The sequence below is a fragment of the Bombus vosnesenskii genome, unplaced genomic scaffold (assembly GCF_011952255.1).
Source record: "Bombus vosnesenskii isolate JDL3184/JDL3185 unplaced genomic scaffold, Bvos_JDL3184-5_v1.1 scf7180000013302, whole genome shotgun sequence".
Lineage (NCBI taxonomy): Eukaryota > Metazoa > Arthropoda > Insecta > Hymenoptera > Apidae > Bombus > Bombus vosnesenskii.
In genome coordinates, this window is record NW_022882951.1 from 306,854 (window position 1) to 333,489 (window position 26,636).

Sequence of the window (26,636 nt, forward strand, 5' to 3'; positions counted from 1 at the left end):
CGCTCGCGTCGATAGTCGAACGCACCAAGAGTTCGGGACAACATTAGCCGGCGCAGACACCGGGAAATTGTTCCATCGCGGCGGTCTTTATCGTCGCGGCGCAGAGGATATCGAGAAAACGGCCGAATATAGCGAGAAAGAGACGGATTTCGGGGTGGCTGACCCCTTTCGCGAATCAGCTGTTCGCGAACCAGGGTGGGAGACGGCACTGGCGGCGGATCTCAAAGCATACCACAGGAGAAGAGGAACGAAGAGGTAGGAGGAGACAGACGAGAGCGGGACGAGGATGGAGCAACGAGACGAACGAAGTATTAGCCGCGGGGTGGAGGAGGATAGAGGATCGAGGTAAAATGGTCCAGAGAGAGCACGTTGGAGAAAAGACGAGAGAGAAAGAGAGAGAGAGATCGGTGGACGCGTGGGAGAGTTTGGCTCCAGCGGGATGGTGCTCAACCTTGCACAGGTGAGCGGAAGTCGGGACGAACATCTTTGAAAGTTCCATTAGCTCGTGGGAAATTCGATCCTTCTTCGCTATGTAGTTTTCTCCTGCGGTAAATCTGTTCCGTGATGGACCCTGCGTTTCATCATGGATTTTTGTCTCCGTTTGTTTGCCTTGTGAGGGTCTCGCGGTATGTTTAAGATTTGGGATATTTAAGGGTCACGATGGTTGGTTTTGTTGGTGATGGATGGCTGAGTTGGTTAAACTAGAGTGACGTACGAGGTGCTTTGACTTTTAGCTTTGAATTAGTTTCTTCCGAGTACGCAAGGAGTAATAATTCATTTTTATCAGCAAAGGAGAATAGAAACGAGCGACGAAATTAATTTTTGTTAGATTAACTTCGCGCGGCTGTAATAAAGAGAAGGAGTTTTGTTCATAAATGTCCCATAACGTTTTTACTTGAAGCTAGTTTGTTACCATTTTGTTCTATTGGAACATCATTCGATGAAATAGTATGAAAAAATGTTGTGCATCTATTATTTCCTTAAAAAGCAAAACAAACTTTTGAGCCAGTCTAATTATACTTTTGGAATACTAGTATAACTTTACATTACCACCTCGAGTTCGGTGTATGAAATTGAATAAGAGATCTGGGTTGGCAACTAAGTGATTGCGGATTTTGTCAATACCATCTAATGACAAAATCCGCAATCACTTAGTTTGCCAACTCAATACAAAGCATAGCGACACGCGAATTACTAAAATCTTTCGATTATTGCCATTTTGTTCCTATAGTCGTCTCATAACCAACTTACTTCGATTCTTCGTAAAATTAATTCAGAAAGTCTATTTTATGAGGAGTAGAAGGATTATTTTAAGAATAGTTTCCACAGGCGTATTATTTTAGTAAAATTTGAAATTACGTTTGCGGTGGAAACACAGGAGCGGAGAATTCGGCTTCGTGCCGTGCGCAATGAACGTGTTAATCTTTAAAGAAAACACGTGTACATAATACCGGTCGAAGAGAACCACGGTGGGAACGGAGAAAAAAAAGGGTTCCGTCGATGAAGTGGCATAAATTGCGGCCGGTGTGTCGCGATTCGTCGTGGCACGAATATCAAAGCGCGATCGTTTGATGGCACTCGAGGTCCGCGGCTAGAGTGCCGCTTGACCCTGTCACTTGGTTTCCAGCCACGTCATGAAGGCCCTCCAGAATTAAATCAATTAAAGAGATCCGTCGCGTCGTCCCGTTCTGATATTCGCGCCGAGCGTGCTCGTAAATCGCGTGACGGATTGCGAATCTCTCCGTCGATTATTATTATGTCGTGTCAGTTTCATCTCTCGAAATCGTTCGGCGGACCGGGAAAAAAAAACCACGATGTCGACACGTGAATTTATGGATGATTAAACGCGCGGTTCGATCGAACGTGAAAGAATGATCGGAGTGGCGGGAATTGGAAGGAATTTTTCGAATTGAACGTAACATAATAAAATAATTAGAAATGGAAGAATACCTGTCGTCAAATAAATCTGAAAAAATCGTAGAATCAAATGTGTAGTAGATGGAAAAGAAATATCGAATTGAAAGTTTCGCTTCGAATTTCGAAGATTTCTGTTTCCCTTGGAATTTCGAGATCGAAACGTACAAACTCGAGATTCTACAAAATAATAGGGTCGATGTTAAAAAACCTAAATTGAAATTTGATTTGATGATTGATTGATTGATCATGATTTTTATTTTTATAATATCGATACGATAATCTGTAGGTTTATCGCGAGGGAAAAACTAATCATATTCATTGATTTTCGAAAGTATTTTCGTTTAACAATCATACGATATTTTATTGTTAAAAAGTACTCAACGCGAATAAGTACTCGTAACACGGCCTGAATGGTAATATTTATAAATAAGGGAAGAACAGAGAGGGGAAAGGTTCGAAACACCTGTATGAATTTCACGATGCGAAACGAGCAACCTGGAGTACCTTGTCAGACACGTTTGTTACACGTGTCTCTATGTATTGTTACCTCTGTGTATGTACCCATCTACGTATATGCTATCGTCGAGTGTGAGTTGAACAATAGTTAGCGTACGCTAACTACTTGGAGCGATCGCGGTGGAAACATCGGATGGGAGAATAATTAGCACAACCTCGAGGATTTTCAGCCTGTATACACGTGGTATCTTGGCTATCCAATTAAGTGTCAACGATAAACCAGACCGTGCAACAATATCTTACGCCATTGGTTATTACATATCAATTTCCTTTAAAATTTCAAATGGTGAATAGTTGTTATTTCAAGATCATTCCAACAAACGTACATAGTTTCCTGTTATAAAAATATTGGTATCCTGGCTATCCAATTAAGTGTCAACGATAAACCAGACTGTGCAACAATATTCTACGTCATTGATTGTTACATATGAATTTCCTTTAAAATTTCAGATGGTAAGTAGTTGTTATTTCATGATCATTTCAACAAACGTACACAGTTTCCTGTTATAAAAATATCGAAGTACTGATATTCTGCCTATCCAATTAAATGTCAACGATAAACCAGACTGTGCAACAATATCCTACGCCATTGGTTATTATATATCAATTTCCTTTAAAATTTCAAATGGTGAATAGTTGTTATTTCATGATCATTTCAACAAACGTACACAGTTTCCTGTTATAAAAATATCGAAGTACTGATATTCTGCCTATCCAATTAAATGTCAACGATAAACCAGACTGTGCAACAATATCCTACGCCATTGGTTATTATATATCAATTTCCTTTAAAATTTCAAATGGTGAATAGTTGTTATTTCATGATCATTTCAACAAACGTACACAGTTTCCTGTTATAAAAATATCGAAGTACTGATATTCTGCCTATCCAATTAAATGTCAACGATAAACCAGACTGTGCAACAATATTCTACGTCATTGATTGTAACATATGAATTTCCTTTAAAATTTCAGATGGTAAGTAGTTGTTATTTCATGATCATTTTAACAAACGTACACAATTTCCTGTTATAAAAATATTAAAGAGCTTGGAAGTTGCAAAAGTGTTGAGTTTGACAATTAAGTGATTGCGGATTTTATCATTACCACCTAATGAAAAAATCCGCAATCACTTAGTTGCCAACCCAATACGTTATATGGATCTTTGAACTAATTTCATTTGAATTTATTCGAACAAATTTTCATGCACTTCTGTCTATCTTTAATAGTTACGGATAAGCAGCGAAAACAGCATCGAAATCCCCGAAGGACTGTATTTTAAATGATACATCAATACCGTAGTAGCGTTTCCATATCGGACGCTTTGCTATGAAATATTTTACGATTCGCTGCTTATTAATTAGTATCCTATATCGATTCACGATTCATAGCGTTCGATTTCTATCTTTCGTAGACGACTACGAAATACGCGTTATTTTCGTTATCGATCTTCGTCGATTCGTCTATGCCACCCTGTTGTCACGCTTCGGCATTCCTTCGACTCGGTAACATCGCGTGCAAAAGTTTCAGCGGGCATAAAAAAGAATCGTGGGAGAGTGAATGCTTCGTAACGAAAGACACGAAAGGTAGACTTAGAGGGAAGAGAGAGGAGAGAAAGATTGAAAAAGGCGAGACGAAGCGAGCGTTCTTACGACATAAGGAAAAAAGGTAGCTGCTGGCTGGCGCCACTCTACCACCGTTTCACGCCACCGTTCCTGTTCTTCTTGCTATATCACCCTTTTCCTTTTTTTTTCTTCCTTTTCGCTCTTGTCCTTCTTCTTTCGACCAATGGTCACTTTCTTCCTTCGGCGAGAAGTCGCTTCGTACTTTATTTTCGATTTTATTTCGACGTATCACAGCTGTAGGAGAAAGAACGACGGTCATTGGGGAACGTCGAGAAATCCTTGTGAAATATCTTTGGAAAGTTGGTGTTTTAAGAAATTTTTCGGAATTTATGGAGAATATCGTTTAAAGGATGCTTTTGGCCGGACGTGTGATTTTTGTGAAATTTATTAAGAACACGCATTAATTCGTGCGTGAATCTGACATTTTAAAGACGCCCTTGTGTCGCTGTATCGTGGACAGATAATTATGTCAATTTGTAGACTTGATAATTAGGGGAATTGAATCGCTGTCGATCATGGTCGAGTTTGCGGACCCAGCCAATTAATTTGCGGTCGGGACAATAACTGCGGCTCAGATCGGCCATCAGCTAATCGCGTCTCGCTAATTACCGATCTGTCCGCTATTAACGAACATCGAAATTAGATTGTGAGTGGAACGCGATTAAAAGTATCATTCACAATCTCAAATATCTTGTAAATATCCGAGTAACTTTTTCCAGGAGTTTGTTAAACTAACGCGTATGGAATGTCGTTTTTTAAAATAAAATTTCCATGATCATTTTCCACGTCTCTATGTGAGTCTATGTAATCTGTGTAAATCTGTCAAAACTTTTGGCTCCCCATTTGTTCGTCGAGACCCTCTTCCTTTCTTTATAAATTCTACGTAATTTCATTTGATCGTTTACAATTCTCTATAATATCTGATATTAACCGATATGAATCACCTGGTAAAAGGCCAGTAATGGTTCCCATAGAAAATCGAATAACTTCACGAGCATGCTTCGGTCGTTTAGAATTACTAATCGATCTCGCTTCGTTAGTGAAGATATTAAAACGAAACGTTAATATTTATCCCAACAGAAAGACAGTTATTTCGTAACAGGTTTCCACGCTGTGTCTCTTAAAAATTCTTGTAAAACCATTCCACCAAATATACATCTCGTAAAATTCCAAGTCCTCGTTAACTAAACTCGGAAATCAAATTCCACCTGTTTCCCGCTATTCTCGTCTTTTTAATTTTCTTGTTCCTCCAGCTGAGTATCTATATACCTACCACGAAGCAATCGACATAAAAATCACTAACTAGTTTCATCCGTCTCTTCCAAGGTAAGATCAAAGTGAAAAGCGAAAAGAAAAAAGGGACGAGGAAACGGTGGATCAACAAAAAGTCTGTAATATTCATGCGTCGTTTCCTACTTTTTTTTTTTAAACGTCACAATTTCTGTTCTTTTCTCTTTTCTTTCTTTCTCATTCTTTTTTTCTTTCGATCGTGGTCGTCTTACGACGATGGGTCGATACGAAAAACGGGCAGCGTAGAGGCTGCCCTGCGGGATGGAGACGTAGCTCGGGACGTTGATCGATGAAAATTGAATTCGATCAATATTAATGAATCGCCGTGGATCGCGAAACGGCCGCGATCATTATCGTATTTCACGCGTACCGCATAGCGCATATTAATCGGTGGACCGTCGAGTTCTCGATTATGCCCGCCGATTGCCGTAGTTTGCCAGATAATTAACGAGGTAGCGAACAATTTTGCCGAATGGCCAGCGAGAAAATAAAACGAGCCAGTTTCTCCTTTCGTGAAACCAGTTTCGATTCTGATCGTAATTTGTCGCTTTGTTAACCCTTTGCCACTCGAAATATGTCCGCTGATCGCTACTATTTCACCTTGCCCGTGTTTTTGCAATTTCGTTAGCGTGCCAGTTGACATTTTATTGCTGCATCAATTTTTACGACGTTACCTTTCGTAAAAGGGGAAAAATTGTTGGCTACTAAAAATTGTTGGCTAAGTAACAGAATATTTTTATATTTATTGATTTATTATTTTCTTACAGAAGGAATTCCACGTTATGTAGTAGATATTTTGGTATTATTAATCCATCTGGAGCCATGATACCTAAACGAGGATTGACGCATTTATAAAATTGTAGAACCAGTCATTTTGTCTGGCGTGGTATTTCTAGTGTTAGCGTCTAACGATCTAGCGACCGATCCGGAATTTTCCTGATATCTGATATCATCATATCGAATGATACGCGGTAAAAATTTGGAAAACGCGTGGGAAGTTGTAGAAAACGAGGAAACTGGTTAATTGGAGTTCGATGAACAGATTGCAGAACCGTTTTACACTTTGACAAGTACCAGCTATTTTCACTGGTATTGGTATAAGTAGCCTTGATACAAAATTATTTTCAGTTTGAATACATAAAAAACGAAATAAAATTCAATATATTATTCTTTTAGTTATCGTTGCGAAAGGCATTACGTCATCGCGGAAAAAAGATAACACGAAGTAAGAATTTTAAGATAAAATTGTAAAACCAGTCAATTTGACTGGTATGGTAGTTCTAGTGTTAAATTACTCCGTTTCATCAATTTTAATATCGAATCGTTATCGTTGGGCTGAATATTTTTTCAATTCCAGGATAATAAATAAATAACTAGCATATTGAATATTTATTCTACAATGTAGTATATTGGGTTGACAACTAAGTGATTGCGGATTTTGTCATTAGGTAGTATTGGAAAAATCCGCAATCACTTATTTGCCAACCCAATAACTGGTTTTTTGACGGTGAGAATTTTTTATCAAAATAAAAATCGTCTACGTGGATACATTTATTTGTTCAAAATTCCGACAATTTTTTAAACTTGGCTAGTCGCTTTGTACAAGTTCGCCATTTCCATAAAGTTACTGATTCCGACTTTTCTATGAAACTTTAACTCTCTTAATTCCCCTTCCTCTCCCCTTCTTTTTCTACGTCGAAGTCTAAGAGTTCTCTGTCCATTCGAACGCGTGCACTACGTTTCACACGATTCGCTGATTGCCGATTGAAAGTGCATATTTGTACAGGTGCAAATATCAACGTGAACCGCGTGTCCGCGTTTATTCAGCGTGATACTTGCCGCACCGGGAAATTATTTACACGCCCTGATGCGGCTACCAATCGATCTTGCCGTCTACAAATCTGCGATTTAACTACGCTCGTCTAATCATACAATATTTCTACATTCTACGCTTGCAAGCTACGCTTTTTCCTGTCTTTCTTCGACAGTTTCAATCATCTGCCAATATAATTTCCAAAATTTCTCTTCCTCTATTTCTAATACAGTCGAAACTAGAACAGCAATTTCCCCCACGGATATAAATACCGATCCCATTAGCGGACAATGGTTCAAAGCGTCGCTGTTACGATCGATTCGAATTCGGATAGTCGATTCTCGGATTTTAAAACGTCGCCGAATTTAGATCGGCAATTACTTCTCGATTATTGCCGAATAATCGAGGAATTTCTCTCTGTGGACGTTGCAATCGAGCTTCAGCTATAATTGGCTGTATGTTAACGCTCGTCGATACTCAGCAAAGATATGCGAATGCGTGCTTGAAATTGCATCGTGGAAAACGAGGCTGGCGCGCTCCATCAATCGCGATCATACGCGCACTGTGCACGCACGCGTTTCAAATAATTTTCATCTTGTTACGAACGCATAGTCTCAGAACTTTTTATTCCACATTTTCCTAAGCAGGTTGCAGCTGGTCGGTTGCCACGACGCAGGCGTAAATATGTCGATAACGAGGATTTCGATCGGAGACTTTCTCGATAAAATCTACCGTTGTTAGTGACGAAAATATTCTGATCGTTCGTTCCAATAGAACTTTATGTAAATGTATGCGTCAATGTAAACGTTTATTTATAATCGTTCATAAATATCCAGATACTTCAGTTTAATTTGTGGTCGCTAGATTCAATTAGTTATCTAAATTAAGTAATATTTACTTATTTATAATACTTATAAATTATACTTATCTATGATAAGTATTAACTTATTATAAATAATTAGCCATCACTGCGCCACGTCAGAAAAAATTACTGAAAATTCTCAATGCGAGAATTGATTGTACATTTTAATAAATAAATAAAAAAAAAATTTGTGGTAATAGCAGTAAAAGTAGTATTTGAATATCGAACGAAGGCGTGCATTTATGACGAATTAATAATTCGATCGTCATCGTTTTATGGAATCAGCGAACTAAAGACTTAAATTTAAATTGGCTATTATAAAAAATTGCAATGACGTATATATTATTATTTTCACAATATGCGCTTCTATAGTTTTGCTATTTAAATATTATTGTTATTAAACAAACGTCGACTACGAAAATACATCGACTCACGAAAAAAGGAAGATCGATCGAAAAAGGGGAAAAAGTAGAAAGATACCACCGTGAGATATTTGACGACAGTGTAGACGCCGTGCAGACGCACGCAAGTCGCGTCGAAGGAAACACTCCGATGTTGGTGGGTGCACGTAAAACATCGGCCTCTTTGATATAGCAAACGAGGCGCGTGGGTAGCACTGGCCGAAGAATGCTACCTTGCTTGCTCAGGTAGGTCCTCGACCGAACCTTTTCAATCCGACTTTTGCCCGCGTATTGTCACGTTCTTGCGCGAAAAGCCATTTTTTCGCTTGGTCGGTTCGCCTGGTCTGATTTCAGATATCGTATCCGATAGACTGTTTTTCGCATTAATTCAACTACGCTCGTAGAATTGATAAAAAATTGCACTCGTTGCACGAACCACCGTTGAAATTAATATTTTCCACTTTTAACGTAATAGGTAAATTTCGTGAGGATGTAGAGTTGGCGTATTAACGAAAATGATTAGATTTGTAAGAACTCGAAAAATAAGCCGCAAGATGTTCGAAGATGTTCTACGTGTTTCTAGATACGTGTAAGGTTTCGTGGTTTTTGAATGTACGAGGATCAGTGGTTCGAATAATTACCAGCCACTAAAAATAAATTAGAGAAGAGAGATAGTTTATATACGATTTTTCCAAAAAGGAGAACAAACGAAAAGGTTTCATTTTATATTTTTGACTTATTTTCGCATATTGCGAGTTTTATGATGCGAGAATTATGCAGGAACATAATAATAGAAATAGAACGAAACGTAATTCGTAATTCAATAAAATAATATAAAACAGAAATTGTTGTTCATCTATTATCATCTTATAAAACGAAAGAAACGTTTCGGACGAACTAATATTTAGGAGTTTTCAACGAACAAATTTTATCGTAGATTTGCAACTTAGTTTTGCACGTATGTTTTGATCGTATTGTATTTTGAGCATTTCCTACATATTTATACCATCGAGTCTCCCATAAATAAACACTTTGTTTATAACAGTAACACACATCTGTTCGTATCTAATTTACCTAATTGAACTCAACAATTTCAAGCTTCTTCTAGGTCGCAGAACTTTTTCTCGCCCGTTTTTTCCATATCTGGAGGAACTCGAGTTGGAAGTTGAAATCTTTAGAGTCAGAGACGTTTTCTCGTTTCGGTAGATTCGCGGTAGATTAACCACCGTGCAGAAAAGAAGAAAGCTCGTTCTGGCGCACGATAATCTCGCTCGATTCTTTCGTCGGTTCCTCGTCTTCCTTTTTCCCTGGTTTCCCCTTGCATTCCGGTTACATACCGAAACCACGGCCGGATTCCTGGGCCTCTCTTTGTGCCCGTGTATCGTTGCACGCATGCAGCTGCAACTCGGTTGGCAACTGCAGGGCAGGTGATACGAACACATGCTACGCGGTCCATGCTCCTGTAGCTTCCTTTCGTGCCGCCATCCGGAGGACTGTGAACAGTACAGAACCAATTCGACCGAAAGGTAAAGTTCTCCTCCCGAGAGAACTTTTCTCTCTGATATACACAAGAAATTTTTCTACGTGTTTAGTATCAGTTCTCTACGATACAGAATTCAATTTTTCCACCATACAGTTCTGTCGTGTTCTGTCGTTTAGAATGTTCCTGCGATATATCAAATTATTTCCCTACGGTCTAATGGAGCTTTTCCATAACGCAAAATAGAAGAATTCTGCCGCGACGCGAAGAATATTTTTTTATCATTTAGAGCTTCTTTCTGTAACCAAAGAAAATTCATAGCGGTATAATAACCTTGCTTTAGTGCAGAATTACATTTTTCGTACAATACGATTCTTCTATCGTTTGAAACTTTTCCGCGAATCGAATGGTTTTGCAACATCGACCATATCGCTCGCCAATTATTATTATTTAATGTGTTACTATATAAAACGATGTAAACGATCAATCCGCTTTGCCGTCGTTTCTTCACATGGCTCATTTCCATCCTGTTTCACACGCGTGCCAAACCATCGCTGCGTTATTAACGTTTACCATTATCGTTTCACTCCGACTTTCTCGCCCTTTCTTTCCCTATTTTATTTTTATATCCGCTTGCTCGAGATACAACGCGTTCAATAAACGCGCCACTCTTCCTTCCTCCTTGTTTCATCTTTTTCTAACCCGATAAAGTGTCTATAACACGGTCTTCGTTCCGCTCGATGGAAGAATTCAAAGAGAGCCGGAATTACGCTGGTCCCCTTCTTTACTTGTTTTTCACCCCCGCAGCCACTTTCTGACTCGAACGACGTGATCGATACGGTTTCTCGCGCACGCATAATCTCCGTCTTTCTTTCTGCTCCTTCAGACAAGTCGCAGACCTTGGGTTTTTAAGGAGATCAGAGTGGAGTGACGAGCGAAGTTTGAAAGATCGATCGCTGTTTCAAAGAAAACTGGTACAGCTGAATTTCTAACTTACGTCGTTGTTTCAACTGCTCCGTTTAAATTCGTTTTTGGCGATGTGGACATTTTTGCAGATCGTGCCGCGTTTGTGAATATCCTCTTTATCAAAGAAAATTAATTCACAGAGCCAGTTATACATCGCCGAATTCATGAAATTCATGGCATATTGTGTTCGTGAAACCTGGCCACAGCAGCCAGTGGTCGTTGCCGGGCCAGACGATGATTCACTGGAGCAAACACGAATGATCTCATCGTTTTCACTATTTCGTCCCTCGAAAACTGGACGACAACGCGTGCCGGATGCCGGCGGATGTTGCGGTTTCCGGTCAAGCCGAAACTATGCATAAATATAAATTAAACTTTGATTCGTGCAACGCGAAAGCCATAATTGGACAGTAAAGGAAGAACATTCGAAATTCCTTCGTTTCTAAATGCTCGCCTTCCTCACCACTCCGCTTTACTTTTATTTCTAAGAACGGTTGCTGCATCGAGGCTTATTTTTCAACAAACGTCGCTTATTTTTGCGTTAACTGTTCGCTATTTTTTACTTATCACGCTATCGACGAAGATATCAATTTTACGAAAGGATTCTTTTCTTCCGTTTTTATTTATCCCAATGGATTTTCAGTGGATTTAATGGAAACACGTTTTTAGAAGTTGGAAGATTTCTATATCCGTCTTCGATCAAATGAAAAAGGAAATGTCCATGTGGAGGGAAATGGGAGTTGGAATTTTTATTTTTATTTTATACCAATAGATATCGCACCATCGTTCAGAATTATACGTAACTTTTAGTTTGAATTTTTAACGCCCATAAAACTTTCATTCGTATCACTGCGTCAAATGGAAAAAGTTTCTTTACCCGCGTAATCGAGTCCTTTACGTTTCTTAGCTTTTTTCCTTTGACGCAAGGAAATTAGACGTTGAGGTATATCTTTTCTCTGGTAAGATTAATATACTGCCACGTTAAGGAATTATAACTTTGACCAGCGATAAAACGTGGCAGCACGTTAAAAGCCTCTGGACCAGGTTCATAAGAAAACGCTTACTTCCTGCCTCGAAGATTTCCGCCTTTGGTTAATGAAAAGACTGGCTCAAAGGCCGCCACTTTTACATTATGGACGAACGAGGCGTTGCACCAAGGTTTTAGAAGTTTAAGAGAACGCGGTTGTTACGTTACCTCCCTACCATGAAAGTACTAATAGACAATTTTTGCGTGGGCCTGAATCCACCGTAACATTCCAGACTGCTGTGACTTCTTTAGATACGCGGTAATAAAGTCTTTAAATAGCTACAATAACATTTTGGTTGGAAGATTTCATTGTCGCTTCATTACGTAGAAAGTATAGCGCGAAAGTGATGGACAAATTCGTAAAGAAACAAAGAAAGGAGAAATTTATTTTATAAAATTTAGTCACGGCGCTTGCTCGGCCACGAATTTAAATAAAAAGTTAATAATCGTAGAGAGTCGTTGGAAGAATCTTTTACTTGATTTATTAAACTGATATAGGAAATGGAAGAAAGAGGATGGTAAAAGAAAAGAATTCCTTAAGTAGCTCTCATTACGAAAGTTGGGGTCGCTCTTCGATAATTCTGTTCCCTTGCTTTAAGTCGTTAAAGGTACCAGCGGATATGTAGCTACAATAACTTCCGTAGACCTTTGTAAATGCCACTAGATGTATCATAATGACTGGATCTTTCCTCAATTTTCCACACTGTTACTTCCCTTAATGAAGTTCATCGTGGTAGAAAGAAATAAATCGAGGGCAGCCAAATTAACGAATCCCTTGTGAGTGTATTCCTTACCAAGTTCAGCGATCGCAATACGATTAATAAATTTTTAAATCCTCTTGATCATGACTGTATACTTATACAAATATTTTTCTTTCTTTCTTAATGAAAATTATTTTTAAAAAATATCATTTTATTTACCAGTTTATTAAAAAAAAAAAAATTGGAAGAAATGTAGGTAAATACAGTAAAAGATATCCGTTTCTTTACTGTTTATAATTATTGGGTTGGCAACTAAATGATTTTGTCATTAAGTGGTATCGACAAAATCTGCGATCGCTTAGTTATCGACTCAATATCAGTATCCTGTGTGAGGAAATCTTCCATAGTATAATTAAACGTATCTTGCCTTTTCTCCTGTAGGTTTTTCTCTTCGTAAAAATGAATATAGAAAATATCCAATTTTCACGAAATTATCTTACGTTTGTAGCGACACATGAGCTAAAGGACAATTCGAATCATGTTGTTGATTGAGTTGTGTTTAAATAACAGCTCAATCAAACAATCCTCTACATATTCCTTCGAAGGAAAAATAATGTTTGAATTAACGCAAACTTAGTAGACACGGTAAACGATATATGATTTACACTTCGCGTAATAATTTCGTGGATCATCGACCGTCCAATTGCTTGTTTAATCGCAAATAAACGTAGACAAACGCGAAAGTGAAAGAGACGACGCGTGAAACGGTGGGTGGCTAAAGGACCAGGCCGAAACGATCCATTTGAAGTCATCGTAGCGTACGAGTATTTATAGGCAGACGCATTTTTACTTGCTCGACGTGTGGCAGATTTATAGGGCGCGGAGGCGAGTCCGGTTTTTACAGCTCAATCTCTGTCCGTCCCGGGGAAAAAGCGCGTCTGAAAAGTGAATAAAAATCGCATTGCTGACTCGCCGGGACCTTAGGAAGATCGTAAACGACGTTCAAACACGCGATATTATCTTTAGGATATAATGGAGAAGCTAAGTCATTGCTATCTTTCTTAATGGCTTATGGTCATTTTTATTAAGCAATAAAATATTGTAATATATAAGGCAATACAACGTAGTCAAATATTATTACATTGTACTATTTAGCGTAATTTTAAAAAGTATAGCCTCGGGGAAAGATGGAGAAAAGTCGAATAGTATTTTTATCGTTTTATTTATCTCTTTTATTTATTATCGTTTTCGTATGCAAAGATATTGGAAACAGTAGTCGAAGTAAAATATTTAAATATAACGCGTGCCATTGGAGGGGAAATTTTCGAGGCGAAATTTAGAAATTTATGGTTGTTTTCGTACGAAGAAATATTTCAATAAGATGATAGAATCGAAATAAGATATTCGAATTCGGAGAAGGAAGAGAAATTTTCAAAGCGCGTGAAGATTTCGAGGATCTTCTCCTCTAGGTCGCTGAACGTTATTTTTATAAAAATTATCCGATATCTCGAGTAAAAGTATTTTAATCTCATAATGACAAAGACAAAATGCTACTTAGATTTTGTTGTCGTTTGATAAAAAATACGATTTATACAAAATCCCAGCTGACGTTCAACGAAGATTATAAACGATAATTTAGCATACGTTTATCTGTATTTTTAACGAACGTATTTAAACTTGCAAAATACGTTACTTCCGAAATGCATCAACGAAAAGCGCTCTTGGCTGGTGTCATTTGGACATTCCAGCTTTCCACTGTTTATGACGCGGTAGCAACGTTTCAACGCCATAATCCACGGGACAAACGGGTTGCACGAGCGTGGGCAGAACGACGCGTTATTTGCATAATCCGAGTCGTTTAAGCAATTAAGTCGCTCCGCGACTAACTCGCAACTTCTTTTCGCTGAATCTCATTTTTCTTTTTTTTTTTTTTGCCACTGTGTCGCAGTATTTCTGGTTCGCGAGAATTTCGGTCCACGGTCTTTAGAATTCCAAGAATCTCTATAATTAGTCGTCGCACCTTGAAGAAATTGATTCAGTTTGAAAGATCAACGCTATGACATTGCCAAAGTGATCAAAACGATTTTAATTCAGACTTCTCCATAAATTTGAATTATTTTTAGACAAAGCGTTTGCTTTTTCTCTCTTTACATTATTTATCTGTTTATAAATTTGGAGGTCGAGGAGCGTTTATTTTACAAGATTTTTACCGACAGATAGGAGAAATTCGCAATATTTCATAGCAAAGTTCGGTCCAGTAAATATCGCTATTCTCTTTTGTGGATTTTTTTAATGCTACGAGCGCAATATCGAGGCTTGTGTTGTAAAAAAAAAAAAAGGAGGGAAGGGTGGAAAAGTCGTCGAGGTGTCGAGGTTACTAGACCATTAAGCCTTCCCTTTGTTCGCCAGCACGTCGATTTTCTAGCCTGGCGACGATAATATCTGCAGCCGGAGATGATATCTGCGCACGGGAGGCAATAGCATCGATGTCATCGTGTCTCAGATACGAAATCTCGCCAGATACCGTCGAACGAACGTCGTTGGGGCGTTCCTCAATAGAGTCGTATGAAATCGACAGAAATTCCTTGCAAATTATGGTTTAAGAAAATATGATTTTCAAGCTACCCAGCTAACACCACGTTTCTTCTCGTTTTAATATCAATATTAATCAATTTACTACAATTATTAGATATATTAATGTTACAGAACTACGAAGGATCATCGTATACATTGGAATTGAACAATTGTAGAATTATTAATATTAGAAAAGATAAACGTAGAAATGTAGAAAGAAGAAGAATTTGAGTTATTGACTGTGCCAGTGTCGAAAGAGATCGCACATCTGCAACATCTTTAAAGAAAAATTACCTGAAAGAATTTTTGTTCGGATTGTAATTTTATAATATTCAAAATAATATTCAAACTAAAAAATTCTCTAAGAATCACGTATCTGTATGAAGATATAATCAAAATGTATGTCCATTTGACCTAATCGTAATTGCACGATACCTCACGGAATTAAAGATTCGTTTTATCGAAGATATCATATACTGTTAATGCAACTAACAGGCAGAAAATCGAATTATCGCCGATTGTTCTTAGTATCTTCCTCCATTTCGCAACGATATATCGTGGTTTTATCAGAAGAGCGATGTTACCGAGGGTAGGAACGGTTAAAAGCGGGGTCGATGTTCATCGCGGACAACGCGACCAGAGATCGCGGAATTTTAGCGACAGCGTGCCTAATCTCCTCGTCACATCCGCCATTTATCCTTGCTTCATTGTAATTGCCCGATAACCTACTTCATTCATGCTGTTTCCGTCGATTACATGATTTCTTAAGTCTTTCCTCAATTTTCTGTCGGACATGGCAATCTTCTAAATTTTAAATAGCTCAATTATATTTTTATATAATAAAATATAACACTTCCTTTCCAGATCGTGTATTTTATAATTTTCCTTTGCGATCTATATCCTCGATTCTTATCAATCCACATCGGAGAATTCCACATTTGAAAACGTTTTATCTATCTTGGGAAGAAGAATAAACCAATTTTCTGTCGGACATGGCAGTCTTCTAAATCTTAAATAGCTCAATTATATTTTTATATAATAAAATATAACAGTTCCTTTCCAGTTCCTGTATTTTATAATTTTCCTTTGCGATCTATATCCTCGATTCTTATCAATCCACATCGAAGAATTCCACATTCGAAAACGTTTTATCTATCTTGGGAAGAGGAATAAATCAATTTTCTGTCGGATATGGCAGTCTTCTAAATTTTAAATAGCTCAATTATATTTTTATATAATAAAATATAACAGTTTCTTTCCAGATCGCGTATTTTATAATTTTCCTTTGCGATCTATATCCTCGATTCTTATCAATCCACACCGGAGAATTCCACATTCGAAAACGTTTTATCTATCTTGGGAAGAAGAATAAACCAATTTTCTGTCGGACATGGCAGTCTTCTAAATTTTAAATAGCTCAATTATATTTTTATATAATAAAATATAACAGTTCCTTTCCAGATCGTGTATTTTATAATTTTCCTTTGCGATCTATTGTCACGTCTCGCGCTGCACACGCGCCGTAACGTAGACTAAAACTACCAATAGCGCGAGTGAGCGTTCCAATTTGAAATTTAAATAAATTTTAACAATTTCTATAGAAACCAAATTCGAGCCTCACAATCTCCACGGTATAACCCGCCACATGACGACCCCTCCACGGTAGACCTAAATATAAATAAGCATAGCGACATAGAAGAGGGAGAAATAATTCCTTAGTTTTAGAGTAGTTAATTCCTCCGTTTTGTGTGATTAGTTCCCCAGTTCTTGGTGATTAACTCCTTGGTTCTTGGCGATCAGTTCCCCATTTCTTGGCAAGTAATTTCTTGTTCATAGCGATTAATTCTTAATTCCTCTAGCTCTTAATTTCTCAATTCCTTTGCTTTTTTTTATTCTTTAGTTTCTTAGTTTTTTCAGCTCTTAATTCCTTCAGCTCTTAGTTTTTGCTCTCAGCTTTTAGGTTCTTTAGTCCTTTAGTTCTTTAGCTTTTAGTTCTTTGTTTTATTAGTTCCCAATTCTTCTTAGTCTTGTTAATCGACGTGTTTGTATTTGTCAATTTGTAAGCTATCGAAAATCTATCAAAATTAAAATCTTGTAATTAATAAGAGCGAAAACGTATTGCGAACGATTGTAACTCCGAGTATTCGAAATTTCAACGACCATTCTGTCAATATCCAATTAGAATACGAATAAACATTTTTTTTTTTGTGAAGATTATTTGTCTAATAATATAATAGGATTAAGCGAACATTAATTTATTTTCACCAACTTTAATCCTCTCCCGTGCCAGTACTCCCGCGCGTAGCAGGTTAGCCGAAACGTGGAGTTTAATTGCCAATCGCATTAAATAACAGACAACACTACAATTTAATCTGAATTTAAAAATTAACGGCACCGCAACCAAAACGAGCCAAACAAAACGTAACACTGTATCCTCGATCCTTAAAAATCCACATCGAAGAATTCCACATTCGAAAACGTTTCATCTATTTTTGAAAGAAGAATAAATCAATTTTCTAGCTTCCAAGTAATTCAACCATTATATCTTATAATTAAACGATCCTCGCATATCTTAAGCTCTTCACCGAGTAATCCCTATATTTTCTAATTTCTTCGCAATTTTCCCTTACGATCTACATTTTATACTTTTCTTAATCAACGCCGAATAATTCCAATATTGACTGTCGATAATTCCATTATTCAGCAAAAATAGATACGTCAATTTTCCAAATTTTAAATAGTCGAATCATATTTTCAACTTTCTTAAAAATTCCCCCCTTATAGCGAGGATCCTAGAATTCACGGAATTCAATCGTTCCTCGAAAAAATAGTACAAACCTTAATGAATATTTAATTAGCTCTTCTAATACACTTTAACGAGATTGCTTCGAAGTAGCGCGACATTTAAAGAATCGGTTACAGTGCGCTATGTTACCTAAGAAACCTAACGATGCACTTTCCTCGGTGCAGATCTATTTTCACCCTTAAATGTTTAACGCCGAGAATAGCTTGTCTTCTTATAGATTCATTCACAAACAGCCGCGAAAAGCAAATATACCTAACGCGATCGAGCAAGCGGGGCTACTGTTGCAGGCGACAGAGTGCTCGTTACCGACGTATGAGGGCCGAATAAAATAAATACAGGCTGGCCACGTGCGTGTGCGTGTTTGCACGAAGCTGGACGAATACCCATGGGGCACAGGATGAAATATTAACACCCCGACCCCATCGGTTTCGACCGTGTGCTCGTTTCTGATCTGCCCGTATGTAACGTTGAATCGAGACTGATTCGCCGGCCAAATTAAGCTAACCAGATTGCACGAACTACGATAAGGGGTGCACGCACGATTCCATGTTTCGAGAGTCCCGTTTTTGAGGGGGTTGTTTCAGGGGTAGGTATCGATAATTCTCATAGTTCGGGGAATTAAAGGTCGTGGGGAAGAGTCCAGGTTCGATTTGTGGGAAGAGAATAGGGCGATGTAACGAGGTTTCATATATTTTTTTTTTTTGTTTTTTTTTTTTTTTTAGTGCTTATAGTGAGTTGTCGAAGTTGCGTAAAATTAGTAATGGAAAAAGTCAATGGATGTCGAGAAATTCTTAATCCGTATTTTATCTTTCTTAGATATTTCTTGGCTACGGGGGGTTAAAGCTAAAAGATGGTAGAAATTTGATTTATTTTAACGCGTATATGAAACACACGCGTTTAAGTTAACTGATAATCGCCACGGTGTTTGTACTCTGTAACAGTATAATAGAATCCATAGAAGCTTGAATTAACGTGGAGAAAAAAATTAGTAAAATTAAGAACACAGTATTGTACTCGTTACATTGTGTTGGTAACTAAGCGATTTTACCATTAGATGGTATCGAAAAAATCTGCAATCACTTAGTTGCCAACGCAATAGTTCTCACGTTATTTAAAAATTAACAAATTATCGACACATATAGCGTCTGTAGCGATAGGTATTCCTCAAATTTTCATACGAGTAAAAAGATGGAAATATTTTATAAACCACGCTTTAGCACTCGCGGGTTACAGGATAGTCAACCAGATAGAAATGAAATATCGTGCAAAGCTGCCATCCCTTCGACTGGATCTCTCGTATCAACAAGAAATCGTTTCAAATCGAGTAAACTGGAATTCGTTGGTCGTTTTACAAAGGATAAACGCGAATGCGTACTGTATTGTACCCGTTACAATCAACATCCTGTCGAAGAAGAAAGGGTTCACCGACCAACAAACGGCTTGCTATGTTTAGAAAACGTGCTGGACGTTGTTGTCCTTTGGTCAGTGCACTCGTGTCTCGGGGGTGGCGCCGATCTAAACTCGGCCACGATAAACAGAGGAATATTTTCCGGCGTATAAACGCTCGTCGTCGTAGCAGGCAGGTCGAGAAGCTTTTATTTAAAACGTAGACGGCGCGTGGAGACCCTATTGTTCCAGAGGTCGCGAAGTCGAGGCTTTTCGTCGACCAAGAGGAACCCTCTCTGCCAGCCAGTGACCGTAATTGTTCGAATTAAGCTGACGACTCGTCTCTCTGGAAACGTTACACCCTAATAATTATCCAGATCGTTGATGAAAAATTCTTCTTTAAGATCTTTCAAGGTGGCTGCTTCTTTTAATTAATGTTCTACTTCCTCAGAGACTTTTCTAATCGATTTAAAAGTGTACTTTAACTTGGCTTGTTTATAAAATTCGTATTTTGCTGGTATAGTCACGTGGCATTATCCCGAATAGAATAGAACTATCAAGAATAGAGTAATATTTAAAACAAAAATGATATAACAAGCAACCGTTTGAGTCGCAAGCATCGCGATCGCGCTGTTTAGATTTTCCGTCGAAACGTCCCAGCACGTTTGAACGCTACGGACGACTGACGGTATTTTGTATTTCATTGTTATCTTCTCGGTAATTTTTATCGAAGAAAATTTGAAATATTTATAAATCAATGGTATTTCATAAAAATAACAGATACGACTAGCGCTGTCGCGCTGTTCGGAATTTTTCGACCCTGTTTCTTCAAACATCCATGGCACTCGAACGGTTAAGAAATTAATACGCTTAATTTCTGAAGCATCCTGTAATTAAATGTACAGTAGCGTTTAGAGCGAAAGTGATCTAACAACGGCCCTAGAAATTCCCCGAACCGTCCCCGAATTCGACGTCTTCCATTCCCGAGCTTCTCCAATTTTAACACGATTCTCCCCTCAGATCTGGTCCCACTTGAAGAAACAAATCGTTTCTCCTCCCTTTCGTTTCATCGTGACCATTTACGAACCACGCACTCTCGATTACGCAAAAATATACGAGAAACCGCCAGAAGCTTTATATCACGAGCACACGAGAGAAGAGGAACGGTCCGCCCCGGCCTGTGTGAAATGTAAATACGGTGAATTTCGTGATGCGCTACGTTGTCGCTGCAAAGTTGACAGCCCGCGTGTCAGTGTCTATAAACCAGCCTCGAATTAGCATCGTGTCCCTTGGAAAAAGGGAACTGCGCGTCGTTGTTGCTGCGCTGAACGGAAATTGCTGTTACGACGCGGGGTTACGCGGTCGCAAACGAGGCTTTGCTAACGAAAGCGATTTACTAGGACACAGAATCTGGATATATCGTAATCCTGTTGGACTATAGTTTTCTTTCGTATGCGAGCTTTTATTTCACCGTGATCGTTGCTACGAATAAGAGTTTTAAATTTAGCAACGAGAGTTTTAAATCTGATTCTTTTTGCCAGTAGGAAAAACGCAGCCCCTAGAAATAGAAATAGGAATTTCGAATTTAGTCTTTCGTTTCTATTTTCCCGTGATCGACCTCGTGATGTAAGAATAGAGGGTTTAATTCTGCTCCGTGGTTTCTATTTTTTGTTGATTTTTCTGTTAATAGAAAAATATAATCTGTGGAGAGAATAAGTATTTCTAAATCCAGTTTTTCGTTCCTATTTTTCCTCGATTTTCTCGCTGATCGAAAGAAGAACTTTGAATATAATCTTTCCTATCTTCTTTCAATTCTCTCGTTGATTAAAAAAAGAAGAAAAAAGGTATTAAATGTAGTCTTGGGTTTTATATTCTCTTTCAATATTTCTTTTAGTGAAAATTGAAATTTTATACAGGGTGGTTGGTAACTGATGGTACAAGCGGTAAGGGGGGTGATTCTACGCGAAAAAGGAAGTCGAAAATATAGAATAAACATTTTTCGTTCGAGGCTTTGTTTTCGAGAAAATCGACTTTGAATTTTCGTTCGGTACGCGTGCACTTTATCGCGTCTCGTTATAACGGATCTCACTGTAGATCGTTGTCTCCATAGAAAAATTAAAAAAAAAAATTAAAAAAGAAATTTTTATTTTATATTTTCGACTTCTTTTTTCGCATAGAATCACCCCCTTTCCGCTTGTACCACCAGTTACCAACCACCCTGTATACAAATCCCTGTAGAAGAAGGAATTTCACACGTCTACATTCCTCTGGTATTTCTGTTATCAGAAAAAGAAGATTATAGGATTATAGGATTACAACTATCCTTTTGCTTTATGTCGCTAGTGAAAGGAATGTTGAACATGATCTTCATTCCCTACTTTCTGTTGACTTCCACGTCAATAGGGAAAGATTTTTACATAGACACGCGCAATTATTTCATTCGTTGGTACAACTAACATGTCTGAGACATTGGAAAATTTCGCGAAACTTTTGTACGTTTTAATACGAAAAAAATAGAAAATTTTTTAAAATTATAAAAAAACCTAAAGAGAAAATCACAAATTGAAGGGAGAAACTGACTATGTATCGTAATTGGTAGTCTTGAAGCGTAATAAGACACACGATGAAATTGATTCGTTATATTTTTGCAAATTTCATTGGATCTTCCCGCTTGAAAAAAGTTCACTGGAAGAAAATTACGTGGTGCAGTAAGGAATTATGCAAATGAGTGGAAGGTAGCTATTGACACCTACCCTACATAGTAGATGCTATCACTTTCCCATCGATGGTAGCGTAAAGATGTATTATTAGACGATCAAGTGTTTCCTATAATCCAGTTCGAGCTCAAATATTCAGGATATCAGGAAAGAAGAGACGATGATCGCCTGTTTTCTTTTAAGAAGACTTATCTTTATCGCCTTTTATGAATTTCATATTTTATGAAGTTGATATCGACGAATAAACATTACAGCGAAATTTACATAGAGGTTGCTATCGCCCCTTTTATTTTGACCTTAAAAATTAATGTGCTCGCTTTCTCAATTATTCACGATTTTTTTAACTTAAGGATCAGCTAGCGAAAATGGAAATTTTCTCTTGTTTAATAGAATTAATTTAAATTGAAATCGATTCGCTGTCTGTTAATTTAGCGAAAATTATCAAATTGGCAACTAAGCGATTGTGGATTTTGTCAATACCACCTAATGACAAAATTCATTTTCACTTAGTAATTAGCAACAATTCTCACGTAAACACGTAAAAATACATAAAATATAGAAATCTGGAAATTCCAGCAATTGTGTAATTACGAAACGCAACGTACTATGGCGGCACTTGACAGTAAACTTCCCAACAGTTTACGTCGCGTGACGCACCACACAAAGACCCTATACCTGCGGACAAGATGATTGCAAGATGTAGATAAATTTGTGCCGAATATTTCCAGCTAGTCTAAGGACCGCTATAAATCTTAGGATTTATTTTAGCTAAGGTCCTCCAAAGAGACAAACAGTCTTTGTTTATCAGTCTCGAAGTCGATCACCTACCACGGGGACACGCGAGAAATCTGCTATCTCTCGCGTACGATGCTTCCCGCTAGCAACACCCTCTCAAGGGCAGCTAGCATCCTTTTCCAACGACCAACACGAATTAGCCAATAAACATTAACGTACATTTCCCTCACTTTCCGAACCAAAGCTTTTCTCAACGAATCCGATGCCTTCGCATCCTTAGACACATCCCAACGCAGTCTTCCTTCGCAGCAGCATCGCGACAAAAAGGTCGGTCTATTACCGCGAGTCAACATATCACGATCGTTATACTTACACGGTTCGAGTCGAATAATTGTTTAAGCTCTCGACATCTCGTGCAATCATTGTCCGCACTCGCAGCGCATCGCGAATCGTAGCTATCCAAGCTGTATCTTATAACCGCGAATTCGCGAACCGAATATAATCGCGAATCCTGCGTCAAGTGTACTCATTGACATTAGAGTGAATAAACATTTATCGTTCGATAAATCTGAGTTTTTCTTCCGACCCTATCACGACATATCACCTCAGTACAAACTTCGTTCGGCTCTTGTATTTCAAGAATCCGATCTTTCGGATTATAATGCTGAAATATTACTTACAGTCTAATCATCATTAATAAATTTATTTCTCTGAGGCTACCGGTGATCCTCCATAACGGTAAAATGCAATTTCGCTCGTCTCACTTAGTAATTCACATTTCTTAAGTACCTTAAATTATCTGTTTGCGTTGGGAAATGTTTGTTCTGTTCTGTTAGGTACCGGGACCTGCCGTAAATCATAAGCCATCCCTTGTTGGTACTTATTCGAACCTGCAGTAATCGTAAAGGACCATTATAAGGTTTAACACTTTTTGCTTTACTGCGGAAGTCCTTAACTGCCACCAAATATTTGTCGGGTCAAAACTTTTCTTAAAATTATTGCTTGTTACAGCAAACATGGTAAAAGTGGGTTATCCCGCATTCTACAGCTATTGGTAATGGAATGCATATAATAAATTATTTAAATTCGAAGGTGGTATCCTAATGGGAGTAGGCATTTACATGTTATATTATTGTACTACTAAGCTATAATATTTTACAAAAAGACCTACTGGACAAATTGTAAAATATAAATAAAGAAATAAAAAGAAAATATACAGGATGGTTGGTAACTGGTGGTACAAACGGAAAGGGGGTGATTCTATGCGAAAAAAGAAGTCGAAAATATACAATAAAAATTTTTATTTTTAATTTTTCCATCGAGACAACGATCTACAGTGAGATCCGTTATAACGAGACGCGATAAAGTGCACGCGTACCGAGCGAAAATTCAAAGTCGATTTTCTCGAAAACAAAGCCTCGAACGAAAAATCTTTATTCTATATTTTCGACTTCTTTTTTCGCGTAGAATCACCCCCCTTTCGCTTGTACCACCAGTTACCAACCACCCTGTATAAATAAAACTATTTTTATATGTTTTATACTGCATTAATTTCGTCACACCATCGTATAATAGTAACGATGGTAATAATAACAAATGTATAATTATTAACATTTGTTCAAATTATGTATTTCTACTAATTTTGGTGCGTCGGTCACCGGTGAACTGTAGGGTGCCATGGTCAGTAGCGACCTCTACGGCATTCAACGTGTTAAAGACGAAAGGATCACGACCGCAGAGAATCTTAAAATCACGTCGATTATAGGACGTAATCTGTGGCCTCGTGTCATTTTTCTTTCGACCCCGGTTTCACGACACATTTGTATGCGCCAGGCTGGCGAAAAGACAACATTTTTTTCGGGAGATACGAGGTCGTGCGTGTGCGACTAACTAAATTGTAATGGTTCGTCGGCTGCTTTACGAGAACCGATTCCTCGTCTTTCTCTGCGTGTTCTCGAGTACGAGACGCGATGCGACGTGAATACAAATTAATCGTTTGAGAACTAGCACACGGGAGATATCTCGCGCGGTTTCTGCTTTTGAGGGAACTGTTACGGTGTTTGCAAGAGAAGTGGAACTTGAAAGTAGGGCTCAAACGTTTGAAACCGGAAATCCAGGCTCTTGGTATACAATTTTAGTAAAATATTCCTATTTAACGTTACTCGTCTCATTAAATTAGCATTAATTAGTTTAGTAAGTCTCATACGTATCAATTTATCGATATTTCCAATTTCACGATTAAAATTCATTTTCAAACATCGTGATACTATCAGCACCTTGTTCTTCGCTTATTCTCCTTTCGTATCGTACTTTTAACACTTAGCCAACCGAATAGGGAGATCCCTTTTTTTTTTTTGTTGTTATTATCAGTTATTATCTGCTTTTTTTAAAGTACAGTATATAATAAAATACACCGATTTAGTGGCGTTGAAATTAATTAGAAAGTTAGAGTATCAGTTATGGCTAAATAAAGTTATAATCGAACGATACCACACTGTAAAAAAATATTAAAATGCATTGTGAATTTTTCATTTCACGTTCAAGTCGTGTTATTTATTTTTGGTCATCTTTAATGTTTTTAATTTTTCCTATATCTTTTTGTACTTTTGATATATACTTTTAATTTGATGTTTTGTATAAACAATTTGCGAAATCGTTGAATAAAATTATTACCGCAAAATATATTTTATAAATAAGTGTAATTAACCATTTAAATAATTTTTAGACTTCTTTCTTTTTTAAGTAATGAATATTAGTCCTCGATACGTGGAAAAATACGCGGTGGAAAATTATAGCTCGCTGTGGTATCCGCCGTTGGCTAAGTGTTAAGAAATTGTAGCTTTTTGCTAGATGTATTCTTTTGACATTTTTCTAACAGAAAAGACCAACGCTATTTAACAATAAGATTATCGATGCTTTGACGGTCGACGATCCACGGTCAAAAAGAGAAAACATCAGAGTCAACTAGATTTTGTTTACGTTAAGGGTCCTTCGGAATTTTAAAAGTTGCCCGAAAGAAACGAAATTGAGACGCAATATGTGAGGTAGGTAAGTGTCTAGTCGTTTAATTAGCGCAGATATGCTTTCGAAAATTTCCCAGTTCCGGAGGGTTGCGTTCCTGAGAGGTTTATTGGAAGCTTAGCTATTTTTATGGGCCACCTGTTAGACCGACCATCGTTTCTCTTTCGTTACCTTTTATCTTCTTTTTCCCTTTGTTTCTCTACCCTTAGCATCGACGTGAGCTTTGAACACGTAACCCAGATATCGATGCGTTTGAAAACTCGAAAACAGAGCTCCAAGATTTTCTAAAATATTACATGTCTTATCCAGCACCAAGGTCTTATTTTCAAAAGACTAATACGAACGAACGATTACAATTTGTACGCATAAGAATACGTCCATTAAACGATAACGTTAATTTCCAAATATTCCGCAAATTACATCGTTGCATCGACAAATAACCATTAAAACTCAGTCAAAAAGAAGTAAAGTGTCAAAAGTATCCACAAAATTCGCTTAGCGATAAACCCATAAATTCTATAGAAAACCATCCCGAAAATAGGCAGAATGACTGAGTTGGTTAAAGCCGTTAAAATTTAACCGAAAATCAAACTTTCTCTCTACCGACCCTATTATTTTTGTTTCTCTCGCATCCTCGAGCACAAAAACCTTTTCACGCGTCGTCGACTGCAACCTATCCCTGATAACACCCTTTCGCAAAAGGTTAAACGGCCAGGTCTATATTTTAATAGCTGCTACGAACAGGTTGTCCAGGTCAAGGATCGCGACGACGTCCAGAAAAGAGAAATCTATAAAAGGA

At 37.8% G+C, this 26,636-nt stretch overlaps 1 protein-coding gene and 1 long non-coding RNA gene across 3 annotated transcripts in view; both read left to right on the top strand.

The window, feature by feature from the left end:
- LOC117234036 (glypican-4) overlaps positions 1-26,636 on the top strand; it is a 131,858-nt gene that overhangs the window by 76,316 nt on the left and 28,906 nt on the right. The window contains exon 1 of one of the 2 annotated variants that reach the window (XM_033494865.1): positions 438-460. The exons of the other annotated variant lie outside the window; for it this stretch is intronic. The gene's annotated coding sequence lies outside the window, so the exon portion shown is untranslated. Of the gene's footprint in view, positions 1-437; positions 461-26,636 lie in introns of those variants that run through there. 2 annotated transcript variants of the gene reach the window in all.
- Positions 259-26,628, top strand: LOC117234038. Its single transcript, XR_004493467.1, has 2 exons — positions 259-345; positions 26,569-26,628. It is a non-coding gene; the product is annotated as an uncharacterized LOC117234038 (long non-coding RNA).